At 43.8% G+C, this 17,001-nt stretch overlaps 1 protein-coding gene across 2 annotated transcripts in view; it reads left to right on the forward strand.

Annotated features, from left to right (window-relative positions):
- Positions 1–868: 868 nt before the first annotated feature.
- The window catches only part of ST3GAL5 (ST3 beta-galactoside alpha-2,3-sialyltransferase 5), a 58,867-nt gene continuing 42,734 nt past the window's right edge, over positions 869–17,001 (forward strand). For both annotated transcript variants that reach the window (XM_054973163.1, XM_054973162.1), the window contains exons 1-2: positions 869–1,108; positions 2,445–2,516. The gene's annotated coding sequence lies outside the window, so the exon portion shown is untranslated. The remainder of the gene's footprint in view (positions 1,109–2,444; positions 2,517–17,001) is intronic.

The raw sequence follows: 17,001 nt of genomic DNA on the forward strand, positions 1-17,001 counted from the left end.
TGTTGTAGTTAGCTTGATAGTGCCAGGGTGCAAAGTGCAGAAAATGAGCATCTGTAAAATGCAAGAAAAATCCTGTATCAAAGATCCACAAGGAAATACATCCAGAGGAGTTAGCCGTGTTAGTCTGTAGTAGCAAAATCAAAAAGAGTCCAGTAGCACCTTTAAGACTAACCAATTTCATTATAGCATAAGCTTTCGAGAATCAAGTTCTCTTCATCAGATGCCTGATCAAAACTGGGCAGATATAGAAATACAGTGTCTGATCAGGACAAAAAACAAGATGGAAGCAAGACACAGTAGAATTATACAGAAAAGATGGAAGAATTGGTGTTTAAATTGATGAGATGTATGATCGTATGATGTATTTTTTGTGGAGACCATTTACACATCATGCAGACCTGTGCTTTGGACCTATGGTTTTGTGCAGTAGCAGGACACACAAGTGGAGGATTTTTATAGAGAAATTTGTGGCTACGGATGTGGTGAGTTCTTAAATATTGAATTTGGGGTGAACAAATGTTAAAAACCTGAGGTTCCATCATGATCCAAACTTTGAAATGATGTTTTTGCATGCATGTTTTGGTGCTGCCTAAAGACTAAGACATGAGCTACAACATGACTCTATTTTTTGTCTTTTTTCAATGTAAACATCACAGGAATTCACGAGGACCCATAGCTCAGACCCCTGTTTTTGCACCATTGCGGGGCCACAAAGTTCGGGCTCTGTTTTCCACGGTTCAGTCTGTGGCGCTGGCTGTGCGGTCTGATTCGACGTCGGAGTGGCGGGTTTATAAAACAAAACAACCCCGGAGGATCAGGCGAGAGTCCGCGAGGCCCCGTTCAGACGCGAACCCGCTCCGACCCCTGCGCAGTCCCGCAGGCGCCTCACTCCCGGCCGCAGGGCGAGGGGCCGGTCCGCCCGCCAGAACCTCCGCCCGCCTCGCCTGCCGTGACGGCCAGCCCAGCACCGAGCACGAAGGCGGGCGGGCGCGCCTCGCCTCGCCTCGCCTCGCCTCGCCTCTCCTCTCCTCCGGCTTTCCGAGGGCCTAGCCGGGCCTCCCCCCCTCCCGCGGCGACGGAGGCCGAGCTCGGCCGGCGCCTGGGGCAGGTAGGTAGGAGGGCCGTGGCCGAGGCGTCCCCGCCGCTCCTCCGCCGCCCGCTTTCCCCCTCGGGCCGGGCCTGGCCGGGCCTCCCGGGTCGCCTCCCCCGCGCGCGGGCCTCTCCCCGCCCAGGCGGCGCGCAGCCGGGGAGGCCGCGGGGAACGGGGAGGGGGGGGGCCTTTTCGGCCCGCGCACTCAACGAGCGGCCAGAGCGCGGGAGCGCCGCGAAGGCCCCGGCCGGGGAGGGCCGAGGAGGGCCCGGTCGGGAGGGCTGAGCGGCCTCCGCGGAAGCGGCTCGAAGCCCGGCGGGGGCGCCCGGGAGTGGCGGGGCGCGGCGACGCCGGCCGAGAGGGGCGCTTGCCGGAGGGGAGCCGAGCGCCAGACCCGGGGAGAGGTGGAGGCCCTGGAGGCCTCGTGGGGAAAGGGGAACTGTCGGGGCAAGTTGTTGCTTTAATAGCGTGCAGTGCATCACTTATAACGTTCCTGTATAGAATTGTATTATTATACGACAGATGTATGGAATTTGAAAGTATAAACTTTTTAGTTTCAACATTTCTTCGGCTCTATTGGATTCTTGCTAGTGCTATGCCTTTGTAAACTCGTGTTTATTTACTGTATAGCATCGTTCATGAACTTGTCCTTGTTCTACTGTACAAGGACTCTACTATTCTCACTGTGTAATCCACCTTGAATGTGAGTGAGAAAGACAGACCATAAATGACATAAATAAAAACAAATAAATAGTTTTCTTTTAGCAAAATTATGATTACGGTGCACCCAGTACTTGATGAGAGATCTAAACTCAATGCTATGTCACCACATGGGCCAATTTTTCCCATTTGACAGGTAGAGGAAAAAATAAAAGATGAAATTTACTGCTACAAAAATTACTTTCTATTTTCCACTCCCCCCACGATTATTTGGTGTATATTAGGGGGGAGGGGAAACCCCTCACGCCTTATGTGAATTAAACTTTATAACGCTGAACTGAGCTCTTTAATGTATTATCAATCACATTATGGCATGTTGTTGTCAAAATTATTTGCATTACACAACAAAAATATTCTTTGAAATATGCTGAGTATGTCAACATAGAAAATTACAGTTCTCTAATCAATGTTCAAGATCTTACAATAAAAACTTCATACATCACATGTTTAGAGAGAAATGTCTTTTCTTAAGAAGCAGTCCACTCATTACTAGAGAGTCAGTATTTCATAGAAGTACTTCTAGTGCTCCCCAACATTTGTCATTTTTATTAGAAAAAGCAAAATAACTCATGGTGGTTGGGGGAATAGGAAAAAAAATGCCTTTTCCATAAAACGTCTTCTCTCCCCTCCCCAGATCTTTACATCTCTACCGAGGAACAGATTGTCTTTCAAGTATATGGGTCTCAGGTTATGAAGAGCTTTTCAGGTAAGCACCAGTGCTTTTTGGATCCTGAAACAATTTGATTTCCAGCGTAGGCATAATGTTTCTGCTGCTTAACCTCAGGCAACAAAAAAGCTGCCACATTTTGAACCAGCTGGGGTTTCCAAGTTGTCTTCAAGGGCAGTCTCGTATACAGCATGTTAAAGTAACAGAACAGACCATAGCTATGTACAGAGAAGGGTTTTTTTTTTTCTAAAAGTGAAAAAGACAAAAAAAATTCTTTTTTTTTAAAAGAATTTTTTATTGGATTAGAAATATTTTAATGTCCATTACAATCAATTTCCTTTAAATATTCCAATTCTAACCCCCTCCCTTTCCCCCCCTTTTGTTGACTTCCAACAGTTTTCCAACCCCTTATCTATTTTCCCCTACTCATTTCAAACTTATTTTACCTATTAAACATATACTTTCACTCTCTTCTAAGCTTATCTATTATATCACAGTGCTGTCTCATTTCCCTTTCCATTTAACTTAACAACTAAATAATACATTTCTGGCATATATTCTTCAATAATCATTTTGGTAACCTGTGCTCTATCTTACTCATTCTGATCTCCTCTATATTGAACAAACAATTTGTTCCTCATTATACATAACTTTAAGTACATTATAAACATTGCATACCTTCAATATATTTTAATTGTCTAGTTTCTCCATTATGCAACTCTGTCAGAAATAATCAGTCACTTTAACTGTACTTTAAATATATACTTTAAGCATAAGTCAATCAATTTGACCCATATTCTGTATGTTACTGTATACTTTCCCCTCCTTTCTTATATTCATTCGTTTTGATTATATAAATTCTCCATTATACCATTATCTGCCAGCGATGAAATTAATCAGTTTCTATCCCTATAAATCTTATAATGACACCACTATTACTTCATACTATATATAATAGTCAAATAAAATAATTGCTTAGAAATTTTTCAATTAACTCTCCCCCCCGCCCCGTATAGTCACTTCTCTCTTCTTTTGTTATATTGCAGTAATTTTCAAACTGCCACAGTTCTCCTCCCACCTCCCATTTTTTCACCAAGTATTGTTTCAGCTTCTCCCAGTCCGTGTTAAACTGTCCTGGATCAAGGTCTCTCAATCTTCTTGTCATTTTGTCCATCTCCGCCATGTACAGCAATTTATAAATCCAGTCCTCGATAGTTGGCACTTCTTGTACTTTCCACTTCTGCGCATACAAAAGTCTGGCCGCTGCTGTCATGTAAAATAACAATGTCCTGTATTGTGCTGGAATGTCCTCCATTCCCAAGTTCAGTAGCAGGAGTTCTGGGTTCTTATTAACTTGAAATTGTAAAATCTCACTTATTACTCTTATTATTTCCCCCCAGTACTGCCTAGCTACCTCACAAGTCCACCACATGTGATACAAAGATCCCTCATGTTTTTTACATTTCCAGCATTTATTAGACATATTCAAGTTCCCTAGCGCAATTTTCTTTGGTGTCAAATACCAACGATAAATCATTTTATAGACATTCTCTTTAATATTGGTGCATGTCGTGATCTTCAACGTGTTTTTCCACAAGTATTCCCACGCCTCCATTGTTATTTCTTTATTAAAGTTTATAGCCCACTTCACCATTTGCACTTTAACTGTCTCATCTACAGTGTACCATTTTAGCAACACCTTGTAGACCTTAGAGATTTCCTTTTTGTCTTCTTGTAAAATTACTTCCTCTAATTCTGAGTTCTCCATTCTTATCCCTCCCTTTGCACAATCCGAGTTGTAAAGGTCTCTAATCTGTCTGTATTGAAACCAGTCATAATTTGAAGACAACTCTTCTTGCGTCTTTATTCTTAACTTGGAAAGGTCTGTTTGTGTTATTTCCTTGTATGTTAAACATTGTTGTTCATTGTCAACAGTTCTCGGGTCTATTACTTCGTAAGGAACCACCCAAGAGGGAGTTCCTTCTTGTAGGTAGTTTCTGTACTTCTTCCAAATTGTGAAGAGGCTTCTACGGATATAATGGTGCAAAAACATAGAATCTGCTTTTACTTTTTCATACCACAAATATGCATGCCATCCAAATATTTTTTTGTATCCCTCTAAGGCCAATAATTTATGATTCTTCAAAGTCATCCAGTCTTTCAACCACACCAAGCAGATTGCATCATAGTAAAGTCTTAGATTGGGCAGTTGCATTCCACCTCTCTCTTTTGCGTCCTGTAATACTTTCATTTTCACCCGAGGCTTCCTGCCTGCCCAAACAAAATCCGATATTTTCCTCTGCCATTTTTCAAACTGTTTGGAGTCCCAGATAATTGGTATTGTCTGTAACAAAAACATCACTCTTGGCAACACATTCATCTTAACTACTGCAATTCTTCCCAGCCATGACAAATTCAATCTATTCCATTTAATCAAATCTTGCTCTATTTGAGTCCACAGTTTCTCATAATTATTCTTGAATAGATCTATATTTTTTGCAGTCAGTTCAATTCCCAAATATTTCACCTTACTTGTTACTTCACAGTCTGTTATTTCCGTTAGTAACTGTTGTTTTTGTTTAGTCATGTTTTTACATAGTATCTTTGATTTCTTTTTGTTTACATAGAAACCTGCCAGATCTCCAAATTCTTTAATTTTTTCTATTACCTTAGGCATGTTTTCAATTGGATCTTCCACAATTAACATTATATCATCTGCAAATGCTCTGACCTTATAGGAAAAGTCTTTTATTTTTATTCCACGGATCGCATTATCTTCTCGAATCTGTATCATCAAAATTTCCGAAGACCAAAATAAACAACAGTGGAGACAACGGGCAACCTTGTCTTGTACCTTTGCCAATAGTCAGTTTCTTAGTCAGCTCGTCATTCACCACAATTGCTGCACTCTGGTCTCTGTAAATTTCTTTCACTGCTCTTATGAATCTTTCCCCCATTTGTAGCTGTTCCATAGTGGCAAACATAAAGTCCCAGTTCAAATTGTCAAATGCTTTTTCAGCATCCACAAAGAAGAACCCAACCTCCTTGTCACAACGCTTGTCATAATATTCAATAGCATTTATAACTGTCCTTAAATTGTCTCTGATTTGTCTATTCGGTAAAAAACCAGCTTGTTCTTCTCCAATAACTTCGGATAACCATCCCTTTACTCTTTCTGCCAAGATCTTCGCAAAGATCTTGTAGTCATTATTAAGTAAGGAAATTAGCCTGTAGTTTTTAACATTAGTCAAGTCTTGTCCTTCTTTGGGGATCAATGATATATTAGCTTCACTCCAAGTATCTGGAGTTCTTTGATCTCTCAAAACACCATTGATCACTTCTTCTAGGAATGGTGCCAGTTCATTGACCATTACCTTATAAAATTTAGCTGTAAGTCCATCAGGTCCTGGCGCTTTTCCCAGGTTTGTTGACTGAATTGCCTTTCTTATCTCCTCCTCTGTTACTTCACTATTCAGTTTATCTCTCCAATCTTCCGAAATTGCTGGAAGCTTCATTTTCCCCAAATATGTCGCTATTGAATCTTTATTCACTTCTTTTTTGTCATACAGTTTAGCATAAAATTTGTAAAAAGCTCTACTAATAGCAGTCTGTTCCAAATGTACTTTATTGTCCTCACATATTTTATTTATTGTCTTCTTCTCCTTTCTCTTCTTCAGTTGCCATGCCAAGTACTTCCCAGGTTTGTTTGCACCTTCAAACGACTTTTGATTCATTCTCTTAAGATTCCATTCCAGTTCTTTATTATTCATTGCCGTCAACTGCTCTTGAAGGATTTTAATATCCTGATAGATTTTCTTTTTCCCTGGTCTTTTCTTTAATTGTATTTCTTTGGCTTTTATTTTTTCCATAATCTCCTGTCTCTTCTCATCTCTTTTCTTTCGAGCTCTTCCATTTAAGTCCATTAGTATACCTCTGATTACTGCTTTGTATGTATCCCATACCTTATTGGTTGGTACTTCTCGATTCATGTTGTACTGTATGAAGAACTTAGTTTCCCTTCTCAACATCTCCATATTTTCTCCCTCTTGTAACAAGTCCTCATTTATTCTCCATCCTTTCCTCTTGGTTCTTTTCCCAAACTTCCACATGATTGGATTATGATCTGAGCCTACCATGGGCATTATTTCTACATCCTTAGTCCAAAGCACTAAGTCCTTTGAGGCCCAGATCATATCAATTCGTGGTAGAGTGGAATGTCTTGCGGAGAAAAATGTATATTGTCTACCTGTGGGGTTCTGTATTCTCCATACATCTTCCAAAGTTTCCTGTTGCATTAATGCGAAAAAAGTCTTTGGTAATAATCCTCTTGTCTTTTGTACAGTTGCTGATTTTTTATCATGCTCCAAATTTGTGACTCCATTGAAGTCTCCTGCAAGAATTATCTGGTCATAAGACAGTTCATCTAATTGCTTCCTCAAATCCTCAAAGAAGCTTTCTTTTGCTTCGTTAGGTGCATAAATTCCAATCACCAACACTTTCTTTAAATTCCATGTACACTCCACTGCTAAAAATCTGGCTTCCACATCTCTAATCACTAGCTTTGGCTGTAGCTCCTCTCTTATATATAATGCCACTCCCCTTTTTTTCTTTTTTGAGGCCGCTACAAAATCATTGCCCAATTTATTCAATTTAAGATATTTTGCATCCTGTTTTCTAATATGAGTCTCTTGTAAACACACAATATCACATTTCTGTTTTAATAGCCAATGGAAAATACTTTTTCTCTTATTGGGTGAATTAAGTCAATTTACATTCCAAGATAAAACTTTACATTCCATATTCATAGCCTTGTTGTTGGTAAGTCCTTTTCATTGTCCCTCAAAAACTTTTCCATTTCAAATTCAGATCTGATGCGCTTTTTCACTCCTCCAAACTCAAATGACAACCCTTCCGGCAATTCCCATCTGTACCTTATTTTCATGTCCTTCAAGTTTTGGACTAAAACTTTGTATTTTTTCTGGTCAAGCAACACCGATCTGGGTAGCTCCTTCATGATAATAATCGTCTTGCCATCAACCTCCAATGGGTCTTGAAATTGCTTACTCACAATCATTTCTCTCATGTTTCTGGTCGTAAATTGCACAATCACATCTCTTGGTAGTTTCCTCTGGGTCGCAAATCTTGAATTTATGCGATACACCACATCTAGGATAGCCACAATTTCCTCCTCCTCCTTCCCCAGGTATTCAGCTAACACCTCAACAATTTGTTCTTGGGCTGTCTTTCCCTCTACCTCCAGCAAGCCACGAAACCTCAGCTGCTTCTCCATATACTTGCTCCTCGCAACAGCCATTCTTCCCCTCATCACCCTCATCTCCGTTCGTTGCGTATCTGAGAGATTCTCCACCGCCTTCTCCACTACATTGACTTTGTTGTGCTGCTTGCAAATCACTTTGTATTGTTTCCATTCCCTTCTTAACTTCTGCCAACTCATTTTTTACTGTCTCCTTAACCTCTTTAACCTCTTTCACCAACTCCTGTTGAACCTTTAACATTTCCAAAAATCTTTTATCCAAATTTTCTATAGCCGTTTGCCACTCTTTCTTCGACATCGTGGGGCTTGACTTGCCTCGCTCCCACGAGTCTGCTCGTTTCCTTAGCTCCGTGGCGCTTGGCTTAATGTCCTTTTAATTTAATTTAAATTTAAATGTCCCGGTTTCATAAAAAAAAAAGCGTTTAAAGTGTCCAAAATGTCGGGCGTCTTTTCTCTATGGTTTTTCTGTAGTTTTTGTAAGCCAATATGGCATACTTCCTCTTCTGCTGAAGCCAGTACCCTTCCCTTTTCAAAAATGGCGATTCCCTTCTTCCTGTCTGCCGGTAAGGGCCGTCTCTCTCCAGCAGCTCTATCCCTATTACGCACTTTCTGTTTCCCAGCTCCCCTCAGCAGCTCTCGCGATGGTAGAAACTTTCTCACAGTCTGTTATCTCCTTGCAGCCACAGGTATGAAAAACAAATGTCCAATTTCTCTAATAACTTCGTTTTACTTAGTCCTTTTTCTAATCTGTTTCTTGCCGAGTCTTCCTCTACTTATAATCAATCTGTTGCAGTTTAAAAGTCCACTTTAATACTTCATTACTTTAAGTAATTCGTCCCGTTTCAAGAGATAGTGATCTTTACCTTTTCAGACATCTTTCTGGGTTGTAATCACTGCTTCAGTCTCAGGATCTCTTTCACCTTCTTTTCCTCCTGTTGAAGCTTGGGCATGTGGGTCTTATGCCAGCCGCATTGGCTCCAGGACTGCCGCAGAGATTTAAGCCGACCTGTCTTAGGGTGGGACCTCAAGGGACGGGAGAGAGTCCGTTGTGCAGGACCCCCCCTCGCCCGAGATCAACGCGCCCTGAGGTACTTGAGCATTCTGTGCCTGTTCTCCGCCTGAGAACAGTTGGCCGCTGGCTTAATTGCCCCGCCGGCCGCTGAAACGGCAGCCCGGTCAGCTCTGCTCTTAGAGCTGCATTAGACTTCCATGGATCCCAAACCGGAAGTCTCGTATACAGCATGTTAAAGTAACAGAACAGACCATAGCTATGTACAGAGAAGGGGTTTTTTTTCCTAAAAATTCTTTACAGTTCCCCAAACAAAGGAAAAAATGAGATCTTGTTACATTATGCCAGACTAGGAGCAAAGCCCGTTGTGGGAAAAAATACAACAGGCTCTAGAAAGGGGAGGGTGGGCAGGCATTAAGGGGGGAGCAGGCATTGCCACCAGCTCTGCTTCTGATTCCAGCTGGGTGAAGGGGAGCAGGCCTTGGCATCTGATCTGCTCCTGATCCCAGCTGGGTGAAAGGGGTGGGTATTGTCACCTGCTTTGCTCCTGATCCCAGCTGGGTTAAGTTGGGGGGTGAGCATAGCCACCTACTCTGCTTCTGATCCCAGCTGGGTGAAGGGGGGAGGCTGTTGTCACCTGCTCTGCTCCTAATGACAGCTCTGTTAGGTGTGAGGGGAAATTCCACCTGCTCCACTCCTAATTCCAGCTGGGTTAAGATGGCCGGTAGGCATTGCCACCTGCTCCGCTCCTAATACCAGCTGGATTAAGGCAGGGGTGGGCATTGCTACCTATTCCGCTCCTAATACCATCTGGGTTAAGGTGGGGGTGGGCACTGCCACCTGTTCCGCTACTAATACCTGCTGGGTTAAGGCAGGGGGCAGGCATTGCCACCTGCTCTGCTCCTGATCCCAGCTTACTGATGGGGGAGTGGGCATTACCACCTGCTCCACTCCTAACACCAGTAGGATTAAGGCAGGGGGGCTGGCATTGCCACCTGCTCTGCTCTTAAGACCAGCTGGGTTAAAATGGGGTATGGGCATTGCTATCTGCTCCCCTCCTATTACCAGCTGTGTTAAGGCGGGGGGTGGGCATTGCCACCTGCTCCGCTTCTAATATCAGCTGGGTTAAGGCGGGTGGGCTGGCATTGCCAAGTGCTTCGCTCCTGATCCCAACTGGTTCAGAGGGGGAGCAGGCATTGCCACCAGTTCGACTGTTGATACCAGCTGGGTTAACATTGGGGATAGGCATTGCCACCGGCTCCGCTCTTAATATCAGCTGGGTTAAGGTAGGGAGTGGGCATTGCCACCTGCTTTGCTCCTAATGCCAGCTGGGTGAAAGTGGGCAGAGGGCACTGCCACTTGCTCCGCTCCTAATACCAACTGGGTTAAGGTGGGGTGTATGTGTGTGTGGGCATTGACACCTGCTCTGCTCCTAATACCAGCTGTTAAGGTGAGAGTGGGCATTGCCACCTGCTCCACTTCTAATATCAGCTGGGTGAAGGCGGGAGGTAGGCATTGCCACCTGCTTTGCTCCTAATGCCAGGTGGGTGAAGGTGGGCAGAGGGCACTGCCACTTGCTCCGCTCCTAATACCAACTGGGTTAAGGTGGGGTGTGTGTGTGTGTGGGCATTGACACCTGCTCTGCTCCTAATATCAGCTGGGTGAAGGCAGGAGGTAGGCATTGCCACCTGCTCCACTCCTGATCCCAGCTTGCTGAAGGGGGAGTTGGCATTACCACCTGCTCCGCTCCCAATACCAGCTGAGTTAACGGGGGGGGGGGCAGGCATTGCCAACTGCTCCGCTCCTTATCCTAACTGGTTCAGAGGGGAGGCGAGCATTGCCACTTGTTCTACTGCTGATATCAGTTTTAACATGGGGGTTAGGCATTGCCACCTGCTCTGCTCCTAATATCACGTGAGTTAAGGAAGGCGGTGGGCATTGCCATCTGTTCCGCTCCTAATTCCTGCTGGGTTAAGGCAGGGGGTGGGCATTGCCACCTGCTCTGCTTCTAATACCACCTGGGTTAAGGCAGGGGGCGGACATTGCCAATTGCTCCACTCTTGATCCTAACTGGTTCAAAGGGAGGCGGACATTGCCACCTGTTCCACTGCTGATACCATCTGGGTTAACGTTGGGATTAGGCATTGCCACCTGCTTCACTCCTAATACCAGCTGGGTTAAGGCAGGGGGTGGGCATTGCCACCTGGTTTGCTCTTAATGCCAGCTAGGTTAAGGTGGGCAGAGGGCATTGCCACCTGCTCTGTTCCTAATACCAACTGGGTTAAAGCAGGAGGTGGGCATTGCCACGTGCTCCCATCCTGCTCCTGGCCTTGGCTTCTCACTATGGCACTTTTTCTGGAGGGACGTGGTGCCTTGCCTAGGCTTCCCTCCATGTCAGCATCCTCTGGTGGTGCACCAGGGTATAAAGTGAGTTGTCTGAAACATGCTTACTCAATTATATAGTAAGGTGATCAGCCACCCTCTTGGGAGTTCCCTAGGAACACTCAAGGAGCATTGTGGGGAGCCAAGGTGTTAAATGTTGTAGGGGAATCAGAAGATTAGGCCCATGAGGCTTGACTGACGAGCCCTTTTATGGAAGCATACAAGCCTGCTTTCTTCTTTGTCTGTTGAAGGGTCATAATTTGGATTGAGAGTACTGAATTCCTTTTATCTGCTTTTGGACCTAATTGAAAAGGTTCTGCTCTGTTGGCCTGGATCCAACCACATTAGAAAATTTAAGTAAGTTTTCTTAAGAGGAGGGTGGTGAATTTTGCTAATTCTTCCTCTCTCTGCACATCCCCACTGTATTTTTCCTGAAGGTCTGCTGACCACCCCTGGAACAAAATTTCAGGGGCTAAGGAGGAAGTAGTGAAATTTGCCGCTCCCTCTTAAGAAAATTTAAGGGCAACTTAAGTTTTCTTAACTACATATTTGGATCCACCCAATTATCCCCCCTCCCAACATAGATATTTAATGATTTGAAGAGACGCTCCAGTTCTCTTCCCATACCTTACGGGTTAGCTGTTCAGCAGCTCGTTCATTCTAAAATTCTATTACATTGCGGACTGTTATTTTGTCAAAAGTAAGAGCCTAATTGGCCGTGTTGCACAAAATATTATCTTAATATGTTTCTAAGGCATGGTGTAAGACCCTATCACCCCCAAGCACATGTGTATGTTGCAGCTCTTGAACTTCAAGAGATTATCATAGCTGCTCAAAAGTTAGTGGGTTTTGCTTCTCACATAGCTTTTATAAGAAGTCTGGGGCAGACTTCTTATAAAAGCTATGCTTCTGCTTCTGGAGCAGAAGCATTGCTAGTTTGGTGCTAGCGATGCTTCTGCTCACTGAACTGCGCATTGCAATCTCTGCCAAGCAAGCAAAAGGTGCACGTAGATTTCTAACCCAAAGAAAAACCATTTCTTGATGTGAATCTCTATTTATTTAAATTTCATTTTTATTCCACTCTCCACGCAAGCGGGCTCAGAGTGGATCACAATATTTTAAAATGTAAAATAAAATAGAATAAAATTTAGCAGCACTGTAAACATCAATAATAGCACACATTTTTAAAAACAGCCATGCACATAGTAACAGAGTAAGCTATAAACTGCATTTATTTATCAAAATGCCTATACTCATCCTTTCCTTTGTGGCTCAAGGCAGTTTACAAATTCAGATTTAAAACAAAAAGCATCATAAAATCCTGAAATACAGTAAAAGGGCTTTGTAGCACCTCCCCAAAACGTTTTAGGTGCTGTGCTCCCCCTTTACCTCATCTGGAAGACAGCACCCATTGGGGTTGATACCAGACAGGCTACTTTAAGTACAGGAACAGCCAGTAGGTGCCATAGCCACAGAATTATGTATCTTTTTTCAAATTCTCAATACTTTTATTTTTGTTTGATTTTATTTATATGCTGCCTTTCCCCCAGTGGGAACCCAGAGAGGCTTGCATCATTGTCCTTTTTTATTTTTTAAAAAATCATAGAAACAAAGAGCTGGAAGTATCCACCAGGGTCATCTGGTCCACCCCCCTCCACAATGCAGGAAATTCACAGCTACCCCCCCCCCACTCCCTCAGTGACCACAGCTGCCCCCCCACTTCCCTCAATGTCCAGAGGAAGGCAAAAAACCTGGAGACAAATTTCTTCCTGACCCCAAAATGTCAGTTGGCATTACCCTGGGCAAATAAGAGAGGGCCATGAGAGCTGAGCTCTGACTTACCCCTTCCTGTCCTTCCTCTTACAAGCTGCCTAAGTTTAGACTGAGTCATAGAATCGGCATTGCTGTCGTATGGCCATCTAGCCTCTGCTTACAAACCTCCAAAGAAGGAGAGCCCACCACCTCCCGAGGAAGCCTGTTCCACTGAGGGACTGCTCCAGCTATAATAATAATATTTGATTTATATACCACCCTTCAGGATGACTTAACACCCACTCAGAGTGGTTTACAAAGTATGTCGTTATTATCCCCACAACAAAACACCCTGTGAGGTGGATGGGGCTGAGAGAGCTCCAGAGAGCCGTGACTAGCCCAAGGTCACCCAGCTGGCTTCAAGTGAAGGAGTGAGGAATCAAACCCGGTTTTCCAGATTAGAGTCCCGTACTCTTAACCACTACACCAAACTGGCTCTATCAGGAAGTTCTTCCAAACCTTTAGCTATAAACTTTTTTGATTTAATTTTAACCTGTTGGTTTTGGCCTCATTCTCTGGGATTATAGAAAATGACTCCATCTTCTATGTGACATCCCTTCAAATATTTGAAGATGGCTATCATATCACCTATCACTTATCTCCTCTTCAAGCTAAACATATCCAATTCCTTCAACCTTTTCTCATAGGACTTGGTCTCCAAATCTCTCACCATCTTTGTAAATCCTCCTTTGAACATATTCTAGTATTTCAATACCCTTAAACTTCAGTGCCCAAAATTGAACACAGTACTCCAAATGAAGTCTAACCAGAGCGAAAGGGTACTGCTATTTCATGTGACCTGGACACTACTTCTGTTGATGCCACCCAAAATTGCATTTGCCTTTTTACCTGCCTCATGTCACTGTTGAGAAACGTTCAGTGTATAGTCTAGTTAAACCTCTAGATACTGCCGAAACAAGTCTGATCCATCCTCTAATTTTCTCCTTATCTAAATGCAGAACTTTACATCTATCCCTGTTGAAATCCATTTTGTTAGCTTTACTCAGTTTTCCAGTCTGTCAAGATCATCCTGAATCTTGATTTTGTCTTCTGCTGTGTTGGCTTCTTCTCCCTCCCAATTTAATATTATCTGCAAATGAAATGAGCCTTCCCTCTATTCCAGGGGTCCCCAACTTTTTTGAGCCTGCAGTCACATTTACAGCACCAACAAAATGGCTACCAAAAATGGCTGCCATAGGAGGCAGAGCCAGCTGCAAAATGGCTGCTACAGCTTACCTTCAGTCACACAGTGAACATCCTTGTGCTGTGGAAGCAGCTTCAGCCAAAGCAGTGGTTTTTAAAAACCTGCACAGCCAATTAAATTTCCAGTAGTCAATCAGAAGCCATGCTTGGCAAAAGCCCCATCTGGCCACACCCACTTTCAAAAAACACTCCCGATTTACCTGGCTTCTTGGCTGGGCAGGCATGAAGTTTTGTAGGGTGGACGGGCGTGCGGCTGGAGGTTCGACCATTGTGGGGGTTAGGGTGCAGTGGGAGCGTGTGTGGGAGCGTGCAGATTGGTCCCTGCTGTAGTTGTGCTCCTATGTGCTGCTGGGGCACGTAGGTGGGGCTGGGCATGTGGTGGGGAGGCCACTGCTGGCTGGTCAGTGGGAGCCTATGGGCTACGCTGCCTACTTTGCTGGTGTACCTTTCCGCCACATTAGGGGGCATGTCTGGGCTCAAACCAGCTTAGGATGCCGACTAACTCATAACTCACCCCCATCCCTCCCTGCACCAATGCAGGACCTCACACCTCTCCTGCATCTCCGGCCATCCGCCAGCGGAAAGGGCAGATATGCCTGCGTAATTCTGAGTCATGGTGACGTACCCCCTTAGTCTGCTCCCTGCGCGCTCTCCACCCCTCACTCGGGATTGCACTGCCAATCTGGAATACATTTTCTTGGTTGCCCTGCCATTATTGCTGTAAAAAATTTATAGTACACATGCAATAAAGAAGTTGGTCTATACGATTGCGATATTGATGGATCATTTCCTTCTTTATGTATTAGACTATGCTGGTGGTCTGTTCTTCTTATCTTGTATTTCAGTCATTAGTTTTCTGATTATAGAATCGATCTCTTGTAATTGCTTGATTCAAGATTCTTCTGTGCTCAGGTGTACATTTTTTATAGGTAGAAGCACCTCTGCTTCATTTGTAGGTTCATCTTTATAAAGGTTTGAGAAGACTTTTTTTATTTCTTGCTCTGCATAGATTACTTGATTTCCTTTCCTGATTCCAAATATTCTTCTCTTTTCTTAAGCAACGCACCAAGCATCTTCCAGTTTTATTCGCAGCATCAAAATGCCTTTGTTTTAAAAATTTCAGTTTTTTCCTGAACTTCTGTTTAGCTTGGAAGACTGTCACGCTGAAGATGGCTCATCCATGCTCATCCACTAAGTCATGGAGGCAGGGAGTAAGGGGAGTTCTTTTATCTAACACTGTTATTGCAATAATAATAGGCACAGGAACTCAAGACAATTTCATGCCAAAAACTGGTTTTTCCTACCCCTTCTTTGAGGAACAGGGTCTTTTACAGGTTTCATGACATCAAGGCGTTAGTGCAATAAATCACAACATGATTAGTCAACAGCTATGGTGAAGTAAGAAATTCAACACGAGCGTGCCACCTTTAAAGCTCAGAGTCAGCTTTTGTTGTAAAACACAGGTGTGGTTCTACAAAGCCAGCTGTTATTTTGAACTTGCTATTTTTAAAGCATTCTGTGCAAATCTGACATGTGTCCAGTAAACTCTGATAACAATGCAAGAACTTTGCCTGCTTTTATGTTTTCTCTAAAACAAGGCCATACATTTCTTTACTGTCAGCTCATAGTATAACTAAAGACAGCCTCCCAGAGCAAATTATGGGCTGTAAATTGATTAGAGTGAACGAACACACCATCAGGAAAATACTGTCTGTGTACGGCTATGGCATCCAGTTGGCTGTTTAATTATTGTAGCTGAAATTGGCTGTGGTATCAAGATGGAACCCTACCTTGGCTAGACTGACATGGTCACGCAAATCAGTGCTATCGTTACTTGAGGCTAGGGTATTGTGAGTGGTATGCCTTTAAAGACAGCTCAGACACCCATTAGTGCAGAATGCTGCCGCCCAGTTGCTATCAGGCTTCGTGTAGAATGCTCGTGTTACAACCATTATGCAGGCACTCCGTTGATTACTAAGTCCAGTTGAAGGTTCTGGTTATCATCCCCAAGGCCCTGAATGATCTTGGACCCACATACCTACAAGACCACCTCTCTCTCTGCTCTGTTGTGACAGCTTTGCAAAGGGTTATAGCACACACTGAATTGTGATAGTTAGTAAGGCTTTGTTTTATACTACATTGATTATATTACCATGAAGAGCTAAAATAGTTTTCTTCTGGCTCCTGCTCTTGAGCATCCTACATAATGTTGCCTGTATGTAAATCAAAGGTTTTGCAAATAAAGGGAAACAGTGATGTCCCTTTGTTATTATAAACTTAGTTAATTTATACCCTGCCTTCCTCCCCAGTGGAGACCAAGACCCCTTTCACACTTACAGTTTAAAGTGCTATTTCTGAGCAGTCGAGGTGATTGCAGTGGCTTCGGCTTAGCACTCGCTCCTTTAGTACTGTTCCCAGCAGTTTCGATTTGGCCTCTTGTGATTCCTTTCAGACCTGCCTCAAAGCCTCTGTTTGGTTTCAAGCTTTCAGTTCATTGCAGTGCACGTCACCATCTTTGTTTAAACTTTGAGCATGCGTAGTAACATTTCAACATTACTACTTCTTCTGACCGACAAGGCTCCCCCATGCCCACCCTTATGTCAACCACCCACCCTGTTCCCAGTGGTAAGGCAGGACTTCCCTTTGCATGGTGGGTGAGGAGGAGCAGACTTGTGCCCAGCCCCAGCTCAGCTGAGATGCGCTGAGCCGCAGTTCAGCTGGGGTGGCTGCTCTCTTCCTCTGTTGCCCCCCCTCCCCATGCGAATGGAAGTCCTGCCTTACCACTGAGAACAGTGGGGTGGGGATGGGTGGTTGACATAAGGGTGGGCATAGGGGAGCCTTGT

This window comes from Eublepharis macularius, chromosome 3 (genome assembly GCF_028583425.1).
Source record: "Eublepharis macularius isolate TG4126 chromosome 3, MPM_Emac_v1.0, whole genome shotgun sequence".
Classification (NCBI taxonomy): Eukaryota; Metazoa; Chordata; class Lepidosauria; order Squamata; family Eublepharidae; genus Eublepharis; species Eublepharis macularius.